We start from the raw sequence: 15,399 nt of genomic DNA on the forward strand, positions 1-15,399 counted from the left end.
ACCAAATTAGACAGACGTTTGAAATGGACACGTGCATTAGTGTGACAAACGGCAACGGGGTTCTCAGGCAATTCCGGTTCCCGTTTGGCATGCCGGCATGGATAGCTGCAGTAAGTGGTTTAGACTGTTGGACTCATAGAAAGTGTCTTTGGGGAGGGCAATTCAGATGGTTGGCCGTTTATTTACTGTCGGTTTCTGGCAGTTCAGTTTACTAGCAATTGAGCTGGAGGGTTTTACTTTAAATGACAATGACCTAGGGCAGGTGCACGTTTAATTAATGCACCTCAAGGTCCGGGAACTGATGCAGGTACAAAAAATGAAAAATTAGTTTGAAACCAGCACTCCAGCAATTCAAGGTCCAACCGCTGCCCGTAACAAAACAAATACGATATCGCCCTTTTAAAGAATAACGAGATTTAGCTAGAGAAGCGAAATTTTTGTGTAAAATTACATAAAATTCAAAGAAGGTTGGAAATGCCCGCACTCTAATATTTATTTTTCAGCGTTGTTCCTATCATCGTAATTTATCTGTAATGAACAGAACTGAAATGAAACTGAACATGAAAGGAGAGTTATAAGATGTATCTTCTAACTAATTAACAAAGAGAATGAATATGCAAAGGTCTCAAATTCATATTAGCATGCGAGCTGCAGAAGAAAGTAACAGCAAGTCAGCGGGCCGATGTTTAAAATATCAACCATTATGTCAACCATCAACACGATTTTCATGGTCAGAGAATTTAAAGTCAAGTTCAAAACTGATCACCGAGCCGCGAAACGAAATGATGCAGCTCCATTGCCCAAAACCCGATGATGGAGGCGCCAGGTAACCGGTAAAATTGCATACTATCAGTGGTTTGCAATGTAGATTAAAATCACAAATCATTTCGTACAAAGTTTTGGGCGCAACATCCTAAAATTTATTTTGTCTACTTCATCTTGTATAGCGCTAAGAAATGGCACTGGGCATTTTACATATTTTTTACCAAATTTTCTGGTCTTCTCTATGCACTCTTCGCCATTACATGAATTTCATTGTGAATCTTTTTTATATGAGCTGACCTATGTTTTAAGGACAGCACTTTTCAAAATTCAATTTTACTAAGCATGATCTATTTTCATTTCTCCTTTCAGGTAATAACCACAAAGAGAGGTGCCAAGCAATCAGCAGCAAATGTCTCTCCGTGCGTAAGTTGTGAGCTGCTCGTAATAAGATTTGCCCTATTCAAATGATTGACCAGAAAAAGTGTCCCCGCCAGAGAAGGGGAGCAGCTTGGAAATGCTCCAAATAGCAGCACCGACTGGACAGCATTGTGCCCCGTGGATGGTGTTTCCGTTTTGATTTTATTTCTGTCATCAATGTGTAATTTCCGAGCTTTATCGCTTCCAAATTGGAAACGAACTCATCGTTGGCCTTCGGGGCCTGCCTCCGTCACCACTGTCTCTACCACTCCCCCCACAGGAGCCACAAGTTTTCTCATATTCTTCAAACGCCCCCTGGCCACTCTCACCCCTCCTTTTTCGTATTGTTACTGGTGGTTGTGGCTGCTTGTTCTATTTTGTAGCCTCCACCCTCTCCCCCCGGCCAAAATCTATTGGAGAAACTTGTTCGCCAAGAAAAAGGGCAATAAAAAGAAATAAAATAATATCATGCCCGTTCATACGTGGTGCGTTGCGTTGCGGGCAGGGCCCCGTCGAGGACGTCCCCGCCAGTCAACGTACGGGCAGTAGATCTAAGCAAAAATCGTAGCCAAAAGCTAAGAGGACAGCAGCAGCGTTACCTCAAGAAAACAGTGGCAAAAAGAAAAAAAACCTTTTTCCGGGGTCCTCCCTCTCTCCAGCAAGCGCTGGAAGGTGTCGGTGGCGTAAGGACCCCCCGATAAATTGCGTAACGCTTTACGTGAGTTGGAGCTGGGCCCACCGTGTACGCTCAGGCGGAAGCAATTTCGCCAAAGAAAACCAAGAAGCCCTTATACCTGCCTTCAAAGTCCTTCCACCGTCGAGGGGCCGGGGATGCTGAAAGCAACCTCAACGTGGAGGAGTGAGGTTATGGTTTATAGGCATAGCATCCCGGTAAGGCACCTCCCGGGGAGCGGATTTGATTTGATTTGCTTCCCAGTCGGAGCAGCGGAGGGCCTGGGGCTGCCGGTGAAGCTGTGAAGGTGAGATTAGTGCAAAGTTTGCACATTTCGGGGATCCTACTCTGTGTGTGCGCTCATAGTAGTTTTCTTTTGAAGTCGCTGTATTGTGGAAAGTTTTGCAGGAAATTCACAAATTTTGCGCCTTGGGCCCCCCCCCCGGGGGGTCCCCTCAGGGATGAGGAATATTGTCTCCCTGCTCAGCGATTGCTATTTGCTGTCGAAAGGAAAGGGCTGTCGCCGTCATGTTTCATGCATAAAAACATGATTCTATGCCGCCTCCGTGTCGTGGCTCCGGAGCGCCTATATGTGCCCTCGGGGCGATATTCTATTTCCGGGATTAGAATGGCAATATTATGGATATTTGTCCCTCTTCCGATGGCCCCATAGAGGACACTCACCCACCCATCCTCTAGCACTACTCCTGGGGAATCGATATCAAAGCACAGCAGCACCATTTCCAGGAGGGCCACAGGGAACGACCCACAATTCAAAACAACAGGGTATAAGGACTGTCCTGCTGCTGTTGTTGTTGTTGCTGTTGCCGTCGTTCAAGCATCGTCGTCGTCGTTGTCTAGGATCGTACTCCACAGGACAGACCACCGTTAGATCATGATCCAAGAACCAGAACAAGAAAAAGCCAAGGAAAAACAATAACATCAACAAAACGGTTGTTCCAGCCATCGGATCGATCCGCTAGAGCAGCGCATGGCTCGCCGACGCACGGATGCACGGATGGCGGATCTCGATGTCGCCAGCAGTCTTTCGCACCTGCCATAAATATCTGGTCCGGCTGGGTGGGTGGGAGGAAAATGGGAATCCGTGCCATCCGCGGTCTGGAAAACAAAAAAAAAAAGAAGAGAAAAGTCGAACGTTATGGCGTGCCGTTTTCGAAGGGGGAGCTTTTTACGAATGGAACTGCTTGTGCGACTCGGGTACTTTCGAATTTCAATGAAGGTATTATGAAATAGTGCCGTACCGGAAGCAGACAACATAAATTGATCTGTGTGACACTTGGATGAGCTGGCTGGATGGCTGGCTGGCTGGCTGGTTTTGAGAACGTGTGGCAGGCAAAACATGTCGTAGAATGTCTTCCTAAAAACAGGGACACCTAATCCGATTTGTTCGGTTATTTATTATGAAAACAGTTTAGCAAAAACCGGCACAAAACAGCTCAGGTTGATTTGTGTAAAATGGCAATAAATTGAGCTGAACCATAAATCAAATTTAAAGGTTTTCCAAGTTGAACAATCGAGCTGGGATGCATTGTGGCTCGCTTTATTGACAGGCTTGCATTGTAGCAGAGAGTTTTCCGCTGTTATCTTTCATGTACATTTGTCTGGAGACGATTTTACGTCCATTTAATGCTTCTTACTGCATGTGCTGGAGTTGCACTTTTGATACAAAAGTTGTTCCTAAAAAAAAGCCAATCCAATCTGCGTTACTTTCCACACGTTCTTGTGACTTCGTTGACATCAAATCGATCGCCCACAGTACACAGTACAGGATATGCCGTTTTTTCCCACCGAGCTACAGATCGTGTGGGGAATATGTTGCGCCCCTTAAATTATACATCATACGCGAGAAGCGGGGCGTGTTCCATTGGTGACGTATTTTCCCAAACTGATTCATGAGTTTCGTTCCACAGGAGAAATGGCAAAAAAGCGAGGGAAAAAACATGCAAACCCAAAAACCACTTCGTTCTGCATGTACGCGTTCTGCAAAGCTTTCCAGACGGCCAAAAACCAAATTGGCAGCATCTTCCACTACCGGAGGCGCGCATGCAGCATGCAATCAGCGTAGTATGAAGTATTTGTGCAACTTGCTACCTCCGGCACTTTCAACAGGCTCCAAAGTGGCCAGTCAGCTCGATTCATGGCCACGATACAGACAGACGGCGCAGACACATTGCGGTGGGTGGTTGCGGGTGTTACTGAAAAATAACATTTTGAAAGATTGCATACCGCTACACCGCGAGGGAAGTCGAGTTTGTTGTTGCGTCCGTTCCGTTGCAGCGACCATTTGTCGGTCGCGTCGGGGTTTTTTTTCTTCTTCTCTCTAGTGGATGCACGTGATGCACATGCAGCGTCTTTGGAGGCGACAGCTTCATTCCAACTTTTCGACAGCTAAACAATCAAAAGTCGCCGCCGGTTGGCATTGGAATCGTTCCACCGATCCGACGGCCATCGATAGATCGGTATGATTCGTTACGTAAACCTGGGTGTATGGCCAGCGGCCACTCCGCCAGGTTGGCGACGACGATGAAGATTAGAGTGTGTGTTGGCGGGCAACCATCTCCCCCGTACAGGAGGGAGAATGTGGAACGATTTTTTTCTTCTTCTTCAGATGCTTTCTCTTCCCCGGGGGGGTATCTTGGGCGCTATGCAGTCAATCGGGAATGGCTTGGTTGCACTATGCGCCAAGGTCTCGCAGAGTGCAGCAACGCTTCGGGTGTGCAGCGTTTTCCTAAATCTTCGTCTCAACACCCCCCGCAACCCAGGAATAGTGCCACGGAGCGGTGCAACCAGAGCTACGCGGCGCCTGGAAAAAGTTATATTGGCAATGGTTTTCAGATTGAAAAGCGTCCAAACTATGATTGCCATCGAGCTTAGGATTACTGCGGGATGGGAATGCGTCTATTTGAAGGGGGCGGTGAGAGGGACGGGGGGGAGAACACTGCATATGCTGCAGCTGCGATCGGTATCGGTTTTGTGGCGAGTAAAGCAAAGCAAAAAACGTGCAGCAAAATGCATCGATTGCAATCGTCAGCTCGACGGCTTGAAGGGAGTTCGTGTTCGTGTGGAAAGTTTTCGTTTATTTTATCCTCGTTTCTTGCTACTTTGGTAATTCAATTACTTTCATTTCGCTAAAAAACTACCCTAGGCGGTCTTGGTTTATCAGTCTGGGATCCATCAGTCCGGGAGCATCTTATGCTGGTGAGGAAAACGTGTTGTACACTCTATTCTGCTGCAGTGTTTGTCGGCTGGATAGAGGCGCGCGAACAGCTTTCTAAAAAGTCAACAGTAGAAGCTAATGCAATCGAGTTTTTTTTATGGAAAAAGTTGCCGCGAGACAAAGGATGATGTACGTGATCATCCGCATGTTTATGCTACAACAAAACCAACGTGAAGTGGGAACCGCAGCAGCTCTCCATCTTGGTCATGAGCATAATTATGCTCCGCACTCCTAAGATCTCTGGAGGAACAAAATGGTTTCTGAGACGAAACAACACAACAACATGTACGTTTGCATATTTTGCGAGTTCTGTTCCATAAAACTCCCACCAAACAGGGGATGGGCGCGTTGGCAGCGCATTTCCATTTTGGTCGAAGGGAAAAAAAACAAGATTTCAGTTTTGAACAACTTTTCCACCACCACCACCACCACCACCTCTACCCGGTGAACGAACAAACAACTTTGACATTTCAATACTCTCCTCACTACACGCTCCTCAAGCCCCGGGTAAGAATGCACTGAACGAATCAGCAAGAGGCGCATTTCCACATTTGAACAAATCATCCGTACGACGGGCGACGGGAGATTATATTTGCATAATTGCACCCCTTTTGCTGACCTCCCCGAAACCCGAACGCAGCAGCAGCAGTAGCGCGTAGAATGCGTTTAGCTAGAGACCACTAGAGTAGAGAGAGAGAGAGAAAGAGAGAGCTAAGCAAGAAGGAAGGCGGAATGTTGCAGCAGCAGCAGCAGCAGCACCAACAGCAGGAGTTGTAGTGGCCGGGCCTCCCACATATCACTGCTGGGGCATGGTGAAGGCAGAACGACACGAAGGAACCGAGGAAACCCCTGGAAGAACCTCTCGCCCCGGCGCACGAGAGACAAATTTATGTTATGGGTTGAAAGTTTTCCGATAAATTTCACTCGATTTATAAGTAAAAAGTTCCGAAATCACCGACTCCGTGGCTTCGAGCTTCTGTTGGTGGTGGTGGTGGTAGATGGTGCGTATGGTGTCGTTTTGCTGGCAACTGAGCTTGAACGTGAAAAGTTGGACGAAACTGAATTGCGGTGCAGCGACCAATGGCAGTCATGACATGTGTTTTCTGATAGATTCTTTCCCTCGGCAGTCGAGAATGTCTCCATTCTTATTTTTTTTCTCATCCCGTCTGTGTGTTGCTGGCACGTTCATCTTTGAATCTGTTTTTGTGTCGACGACAGAGGCGGCAAACTACTACTGGCACTACTGCGAAGGAGATGAATGATAATGGAGTCGAAGACACGGTAATGGACATCCATCTTCGGCAAGCAGCAGTAGCATAGGACGCAAGCACGGAATTGCCATTTTGCGCGACCGATGTTGGTTACTTTTTGGTCACCGGCACCGACACCGGTACCGGGGTGCGGTATTGTGTTCTGTGTTCCTCCCACTGCTTCCAGTCTGTGGCCGCTTTCTTGCTTCCTCCAGCTTCCGGGACGCCTCCACGATAGTGATAAGACGGCTCAACCGATAGGGGAACACAGAAAGAGCGACCAGCGAGACTGATCGAAACGACAACAATGGATCAGCCCACCGAGACACAGACCGAGACCGAGTAAACCCGGCGACCGATTTTTCTCTGCCGCTCGATCCGCTCCATGAGCGCAGAAAGAAGAAAGCTGAATAGGTTGATGAGGGGATGGCCTCGCCTGCCGGTAAAGACATCCTGAATAGTAAGCGTAATTGTTATCCTTCGTCCGGAAGGATTAGAGTCGGTGAGTGGAGTGAGAGATGTCGGTAAGACGTTTCCTAACGAATGCTTCTTGGAGAGAAATCTGTGTGCACCAATCGGAAATCGGACGAACCAGGAAAACCAGGATGCTGATCGGGAGGAGCTGCTGGTGAGCTTTGCGCAGTGCTGCTCCTTGGTTTGGTGCGGTGCGGAAAATGCGATTTTTTAATATTCCGCAAATAGTTACGTGGCAAATGGGCCAAAAACCCTCGACTACTCCTAGGTAGGTAGTGTCAGAGTGTGCTCACTCGTTGACTGACATTGACATTCTTTTCGCTTGTTGTTGCCCGGAGTAGTATTCCTGGAAGATGGCGAATGGTGGATGGCGTTTGGATCGGTTTGGATCAGCATTTCGCAGGGGGGAAATAATCAGACTGACGTCTGACGGCGAGACTCTAGACTGCGGTGCACTAGAAACTTTCCCATCACTCCCCATTTCTTCTTTTGTTCGAGGAGAACGAGAACACCAAAATGTCACCTGAACTGCCGGGGAAATACTCGAGTCGAGCCGAGTCGAGCCGAGAAGTAGAGAAGCAGAAACTAAAGGTTACAACGAGAAGGTTGTTGTTTTCCCTCCGTTTTTTCCCCAGGTACGAACCCATCCCGAACACAACGATGCCGGGGTGTGAAGTGTCGTGAGGTGCGACTTGACTTTTTTCCTATCGTGTTTATTTAGCATAAACCTTTACGACCTCCTCCGTCCCATCGCCCTTTGCGTTCTCGTTTGCTCCTGGTGCTGCTGTTCTTTTCTTTTTTGTTGCTTTTGAATGAATTTTATTTTATTTACTCAAAGGACAACTGGAACCTCGCTACTGCTTGGCGAGAGGTCTTCCTGTGGGTGTGGGTTACGGGGAAGCTGTCCCTTTTTTGCCCTGAACCTAAGGGCGAGCTGTCAATTACAGCCACCCAACCCAACGTAACCGAGTTGGTGTGAAGCACCAAGAGAACCAGAGAGAACCAGGAGAAGCCCATGAGGTGGTGGTCCTGGTTCTGAAAACGGATCTTTTGAATGCAAATAATAGGTAAAACTGTATTCACCTTTCACTGGTGCCGGGCCCTGGTCCTGCTGCCATCTACGGCTTGACATTCTCGCCGTGTCCGGGTTTCGCTGGTGAGAAGGCCGAAGTCTGCCCGAAATTATGCCTCCATTTACCTTGGCTCAACGGAGACCTCAGCCGACGGAAACTTTTCCGGAAGAAATTTGAAAGCGAATTCAAAAGTTTGATTATCCCCCACCGATGGTGGTCGTTGCCACCATTGCATTGTTTAGCGTTGGTGGTACTTCCACGTGGCAAGTAAAACACGTGAAGCGCGTACCGAGTGGAGTGTCAAATTGACAATGCCAGCGTGGTTCCATGATTTACTCTGGGTCGGGCTGCTAAGGTGAATGGGCTTTGCTTTAAGAAAATTGCAAAGTTTATTCTAAAATGAACCCATTTTAGACGATACAATAGTACTTTAAAAATGTGCTGTTCGTTGGACAGTTTTTAAAACGATGTTCACTTTGTTTAACTTTCAGAGTAGCAAAGTTAGAGGTTTACCTGTGTCTTTACTAACCCATTTTATTTGTTGTTTATTTTTCTGCTGTGCTCCAATTTTATATGAGTTCAAATGAATGGATTTGAATGCCAAAATAAATCAGTACACGCTAGTAACTTTGATATACGGTAAACTGTCCATAACTTAACGTAAACCGTCCACTGGACAGTAACCGGCAACTGTAGAGGGATAGTTTAAGGGGAACAATTCCCACTAACTGCCTAATTTTGCTACTGTTATCCATCCTTATTGGTCGTGTAATGGGACCTGGTATCAATTAAAAAGATTCATAAATAGTTTCGAGCATTTTTGGAGCTAAACTGAATAGCCCAAAAATTGATCAATCTGAATCTGGTATTTATAGTTCTTAAAGATAACATTGAATTCCTTTAATAGCATAAGACCACCGCAAAGCGGACTTGCTCATCGTTTTCACCACGCCACACGCATGATCAATCATTTCTAAATATATGTAAAAGAATACCCTCCTTCGAACCAGCTAGAACGAGCGAGCTACATTCAAACACACGCCCAATAATCGTGTAAGCTTATTAGCCGAGACTGCGTCGAGCCTCCGTCGAACGAAACATGTCCAACAGCCAGGTCATTTTCACTACTCATCTTCTTTTCATACCGAAGCAAAACAACGCCCAGCGGGTGGGGAGCAAGAAAGGTTTGCTAGCACCATTATCCCGTTGCCAACCAATTCCGTCAACAACAACAACAGCACTACACCACAGACGACACCATCGGTCCCAGACCTCCTGGAGTGGGTTCGAGCCTGCCACGAGCCCGCATTGGCCTGCATTTTATTACTTCACTAACGCTCCTTAATCGTAATCTCATTTCCACTTCGGCTTCCTACTCCGACTAGCAGGGGCCACTGGACCGGGAGAAGATGGTCACCATCTTTGACGTGCTCGTACCGCAAAAGGGCCCAAGACATCATCACGCTCCCTCCCGATTATGGCCGCTGACCCGCTGTGCGGTCTGGAGAGAGAACGAAGAAAGCTTTCCTGGACTGCGGTGTGAACTGTTTCTCACCACACGCGCATCAGACGGAGTCCTTCTCCGTGTCATCCGAAGGAACCGAAATGGAGAGAAGAAAAGGACATCCGGAGAGAGGGTCTGGGGCCGTCGTCGTCCTCATCATCATGATCATAATTTTCAATTCCCATACACCCCAAAGCAACCGATCTCGAGACCGCATCCAGTAGGCTGCGTGGTTGCGAGGTGTTTGTCTAGGTCCAGCTCCGTTCTCGTGTTGTCTTGTGCTGTTGTCCTTTTCATCCCGCAAAAAAAACGGGGGGATCGAAGGTCTTCGCCCGGTACCGGGACCGGTCCCGGCTTCTCGAGTTGCAGATTGCGTCGCGTGGTATCAACACGAGCACACGATAGCCCGCTGAGCGACAAAGTGCCGACAACTGAGGCTAAGGGCTCCTTCTGGACGTGTTCTTCGAGCGACTCTCGGGCAAGAAAGTGACCTTGAATGCCAGCGCAGCGGGAATCACGTCAATGAAGATATCAATTTGGTTCCCGACTCGTTTTGAAAAATGTTTTCATGCTGGGGCTGCAAAGTAGAAGGAGAGAGAAAAAGAAAGGTAAACTCCCTCAAAGCGGGCGCCTTCCAGCTGAGGGCGAAACATTAGTACAGAACCCACCCCAGGGGACGGTGGTGGTCCAGCAATGGTCGAAGTTGTTAGCTCGCGAAGAACTTATGATCGCGAGCATGACGAGAATTAAATAAATCTTCAAACGTTAAGAAGGCGAAAAGGCATGAAAAAACAATCAAAAGGAAGAGGAAAGAGGACGCCAGCGTGCTAGATGCTTGAGTGAACATTAGGGGCCCCGGTCAAGTGGGACCGCCGTAAGCCACGGTGTCTTGGCCAGCGCGAGAAGCAAGAATCGATGCCAGGGGATTGAGTCGAGTCGAGTGTCTCGGAGGCTCAAGTTTCCGGGGCCACCGGTTTTGCCACCGTTTAGGTTTGCGGCCAGAGCCTCTTCAGCGTGAGGAATGCAAATCAATCAGCGCACTTTTGCGTGGAGCGTTAAAGGAGGGGAAGCTTCTTCTTCTTCTTCTTCTGCTGCTGAAGTGGCTCAAGAGGTTCGGCTGTGCGCTCTCTCTCTCTCTAAGTAAAAGCCATCAGTAATCAATAGAGTAGAAAATCCGATTCCGAACACTGGCAGGACACTCTTTGCGAGGTTCCATTAGCGGTGTGGGGCGTTATGGACGGTCGCCTCTCGCAGACGCAATACTCCAAGAAGGGCGAGGAGGAGGAGCAAAAGTGAAGAGTACTCTTCGACGATGGCGGCGAATGAAAACGGCGGCTAAAGTCTTGTCCAAAAGTTTTTCGTCAATGCCTCAAGTGGCTCGTGCCTGAATATGGATGAAGCTTAAAGATTTCGGGGCTTCCGGGGCTCGGCGCCTTGCACCATTAAAGAAACCATGCGGGGCCAAGGGCGCACGCACGTGAACGAATGCGCAGTGGACGGGCAATAAAGCGCGCGAGGTGGTGAATTTCGAGGAAAAGCGATTTTCAGAAGTCACAAGCCGGCACCCGGACAGTGTGCGGCGTGGTTTGGCCAGAGGTTCTTCTCTCAAACTTTGGTGGAGCCATTTTTAAATACACTTCCCCAGTAAATACAATACATTCCAGTGTGCGAGCGTGCATGATGGAAGGTGAGGGGCAAAAAAAGTTTTGGGCGTTCAATTGAATGGTGCATGCCACGTATTCGGAGCTTAGCACCGCACCACCGAACACCCGCATCGTCGGTGATGTTCGTCTCGAGATGGAGATTTCACAGTAACTTAATTAGAACTCAATTATTCAATTCCACGCCGGCTGTATCGGCGTTGGAGTGTCTGGAGTGTTTATTCCTTTTTTTCTTTCTTTCCATTTGAATGAACGACGAGAAAAGTTATCTAATTCCCCTAGGGGTGGTACTTTTCGGCAATGTACACTCGCACGCCTAAGCACATTTTTTTGCATTTTGTTTAAAACTTATGCCGTAGAAGTGAAGTGGGATTTGGTGTAAGTGGCACTTAAATTGGCGAAACATAGAAATTTACCTGCTGGGTGACTGAATTCTAAGCAATAGATTTTGTACAGGTTTCTTCAACTAACAGCTGCTCAAAGCACAATGCTTGTAATGGATCTTCACCACAGATTGATCTCTTCGTCAATCAAGTGGAAGAGATTGTTTATCGCTTTTTAAAGAACAAGATATACCGATTGCGAGGCAGCAAGGCTGAGTATTAAATAGAGAAATGTAGAAAATACTACAATCAGCTTTATTACTGTATTGATGTTAGTAAACTAAACAAGGAAAATCTGGAGGAAAAATCATAGAACTAAAATCAATAGTTTAAGGATAATTCATATTTAGGACTATCGAGAGGCTGAAGGCGAAGCTAACAGTTGCCTATGATTCATTCGAGGCCATGAGGCATCAAGTAGAAAGACAAGAGATGTTCCTGATGATTGTGTGCATTGATAGAAAGGTGATGAAAGGTAAATTTATGAGTTTTGCACTCCAAACCTGTTGATGTCAGAAGATAGAATTTACAAAACATAACCAAACACGAGGAAGCATAGAAGTATGTTGACACAACGCATGGCAAAATTGCTTTTTTAATCATTTGTCTAGTCCCATCAGTACGTTTATTTTTAACATAACATGGTTGCTTGACCATCAATTTATCAGTATTGCTGTTTTAAAATTATGCTTTTATCATATTTGAACCCTGGTCTTTGTTAGGAACAACAGCTCGATTATCAATCAACTTAAAATTGTATCCGAAATGTTCCAGCCAACCATCACAACCGGATGTCAGGAAGATACTTAACGCCTTGAAAGAATTGGCCGCGCCGCATGGCCCCGTAGGCAACTGGTGGAGCAACAGAAAAAAGCTCGATTGCGTGCCAGTGGCTGTTGCTGCTGCTGCTACAGCTTTGTTACTGTTGCTACTATCAAAACGAAAGGATAAAAGCCAATGAACGGGTGAAGGGTAGCAGCACCACTTTGGTGAGCGATATTTATTGACTTTGGTCCAAAAAACCGCTAGGCACCGCCACTGCATTATCCGAACGAATGGTCGTAAAACCTCCCGACTCCAGCGGAGCATATTGCTCGAGCTGGCACTGAAGGAAGCTGTGTTGTGGTCGTGGTCTTGGTGTAATATCTACTCCGTAGGCTCGCTGCCAGATAGCGGTTGCAACAGGTCGACCAACGGACCGAAAGATGGTGACTGGTGCGACGCGGTGAAATCATTTACTGTGGGACCATCACTACACTTGTTGTCTCACTGGAGCTTGGAACAATGAGCGGAAGAACAAGTAATTCCATTTGAAACGGCTCATGAGCGTGTGCCCCATATATTATGCACAATTTACATTCGTTCGCAAGCAAGTGAATGCCGCAGAGTTGGCTAGCGATGCGGTGGCAATTCATGCTTGCTGTCCTTCAGTGAAAAGGGGAAAACTCTTGATTTAGAGGCATCTGTTAATCGTTCCGAAACATTCTCTTCTGTCCGAATGTCATCAAAATCATCTTCTGACCTGCAGTTTCGTTTTCCGTGGACGCTTTCCGCTGCTCTAGAAGAAAACATTAATTGCGATCAAGGTGGAAGTCCACGTAAAACGAATCCAAGTTTTTATTCACCTTTTCACCTCACCACAAATGTGGCCACCAGGCAGACTGTCGCCTCACCGCTAGGAAAGGTGTAGGAAGTAAACTTCTGCCTTTCTCTCTCTCTCTTTGCCTCTTTTCTTCCATTGGTGGTGCATTAAATGTTGTTTTCTTGCTACAAACTTTCTCCTTTCGAGCAGCGAGACACCGACGACAAGTTGGGCGCATCCTTCCTTCGCACAAGTGGAAGGCCCCAGGAAACAAACATCTTCGTTCGTTCACAGGTGATTGTCACTCTCCCAGTGTGACTCATCTCAACGTGTTACGATGCACGCGCTTGTGTTTGTGTTTGTGGGTCTGTGTGTGGAAGGTGGACCCATGCGAGGAAAGTAACTTTTCACTTTCACATCGCTCAACCGGCGTTGTGGCGAAAGTTGTGTCCGGGGATCTTCTGGTCACAAATTCACACCAGCCCACAGTGCCCTGGCACCTTCCTCTCTCTCTTTCTCTCTTTCTCTCATGGGGCTTCCGTTGCTGCTGCTCTCAAACGCCGATAACTTTGTGCCGAAACTTCAAACGGTCCCACGAGTCAGCTGCTGCTGCTGCTGGAGCACCAGAGTGGAGCACCGATCGTCATCGGGAAGCGTAGAATCCGGGCCAACCCGTTTTGCCGTTCTTTTTTCCTTTTTCCTACACGGTTGATGCCATTTGCCATTGGCGGATACCATTTCTCACCTTTACGTTGGCCGTGACTTTACGAAGGTGGGACAAGAGCTGGGGACATGAGGACCTCACATAAAAGTGGGTGCTGGTGGTGCGTGGGGATGCAAAAATGAAGGGAAAGTTTGGTCGCTTTTCATCCGACAACAAAACACTTTCCGACAGGCGGTTTTACTGCCGAGCACATGGAACAAAGTTGAAAGTTCATTTCGCCCACTTCCATGTACCTTTTTCTACTGTTCCACAACGAACGCTCGTGTTGCTCGCGGAAGCAAAGCGCCACTTCAGCGCGTTTCAACATTTGAGTGTTTGATAATCCAATAATTGAATTAACTGCTTCTCGGACGCATCCTCGCTCACTCACGTTTGCTGACTCAAAAAGTGCAACGCATCGTAATGTTGGCGAGGGATGGCGTTTGGTTTTGTTATGGGAGACCATGTGATCGAAATGATATTCAAAATCACTTAACTCCCGGTGGCCAGCTCAGCATTTTCATGCATCGGATCAGAGTAGTTCCGGTCTTTCGCCTGTCTTATTTAGTCAGTCTGTTCTTGTACTCTTATTTGCACACATTTTTGCAGAGAAAGATGCGCTTTCATTCCACTCGTTCCTCTGGATTGAATGTACTAGAGCAAATGCTAGTGCTGGCATCTTGCTATCGCTCAGCTTTTATGTTGATTTGACGGGCCCCTCCTCGTACCCTCTGTTGAGGTAACATTTTGTGCAGATTCTAGTCCTGGTCAACTCCTGGTGTTGATGCACATGGGCGCAATCATCTCTAGTCAGGCGTGGTACATGCACAACCAAACAATATAGCAAGAAAGTAACAGCTGCTGCTGCTGCTCGATTAAAGCAGCACTTCAATCTAGCCTCTGTGGATTGGAAAATGTTCCAAAACAAGTGCTAGTTGACGTCACGTCCATCGTCGAGAAATGGTGATTGATTTCAATCAATCTTAACGCCGCGGCACCGGGGCCCTGTTTACAAATCAAATCTTTTGCACACAGCAAACTATTGCCAAAATTTCGTAAACTACGGGAGGGGGGGGGGGGGGGTACCGTGTTTTCCTCCCTTTCTCTCAGGGTCAGGACTTTGAACCTTCCTTTCACTGACACGGGCCTATTAGAAAAGGCAGCTCGATTGTCTGGAACTAACCAGACGAACCAGCGAGACGAAACGGGGCTGCCCGCTTTGCGTCGGGATTTATGGAGCCGAGATGCCAAGATTGTGAGCGGCCATTAATTTTGCCTCGTGGTTTTCCGCCTCTCTCTCTCTCCCTCTTCTTCTCTTTGTCTCGATCTCGATCTTTCTCCTCTCTTATCATCTTGTTTTTTCCCTCCATTTCCTCACTCTCTAGGACGCTTGTTGTTTGTTTTTCTCCGTTTGGCGAGCGATGCTGCACGCTCGGATGTTTGCATTGTTTTCATTCATGGCCAGGTTCGTGGTTTTTTCCCGCCCCGGCTTCACCATCTCCCATCGCCATCCTGAGTTTCGTGCGGTGCGGTGCGGCACGAAATCTCTGCAGCGAATAGCCAGCCATTATTTCATCACCCAAAAGAGAACCCAGCTGCCACGACTGAGGTTGGACTGATTGGTCGGTGTTTGGAGCGGCGACTTGCTGATGATTCATCTCCAGTCATCGTATTCC

The 15,399-nt window shown here is 47.5% G+C and overlaps 1 protein-coding gene across 7 annotated transcripts in view; it reads left to right on the forward strand.

Annotated features, from left to right (window-relative positions):
- LOC126578930 (RNA-binding protein Musashi homolog Rbp6) overlaps positions 1-15,399 on the forward strand; it is a 568,145-nt gene that overhangs the window by 107,124 nt on the left and 445,622 nt on the right. The gene's annotated exons all lie outside the window — the stretch shown is intronic.

The sequence above is a fragment of the Anopheles aquasalis genome, chromosome 3, assembly GCF_943734665.1.
Source record: "Anopheles aquasalis chromosome 3, idAnoAquaMG_Q_19, whole genome shotgun sequence".
In the NCBI taxonomy this organism is placed as follows: Eukaryota; Metazoa; Arthropoda; class Insecta; order Diptera; family Culicidae; genus Anopheles; species Anopheles aquasalis.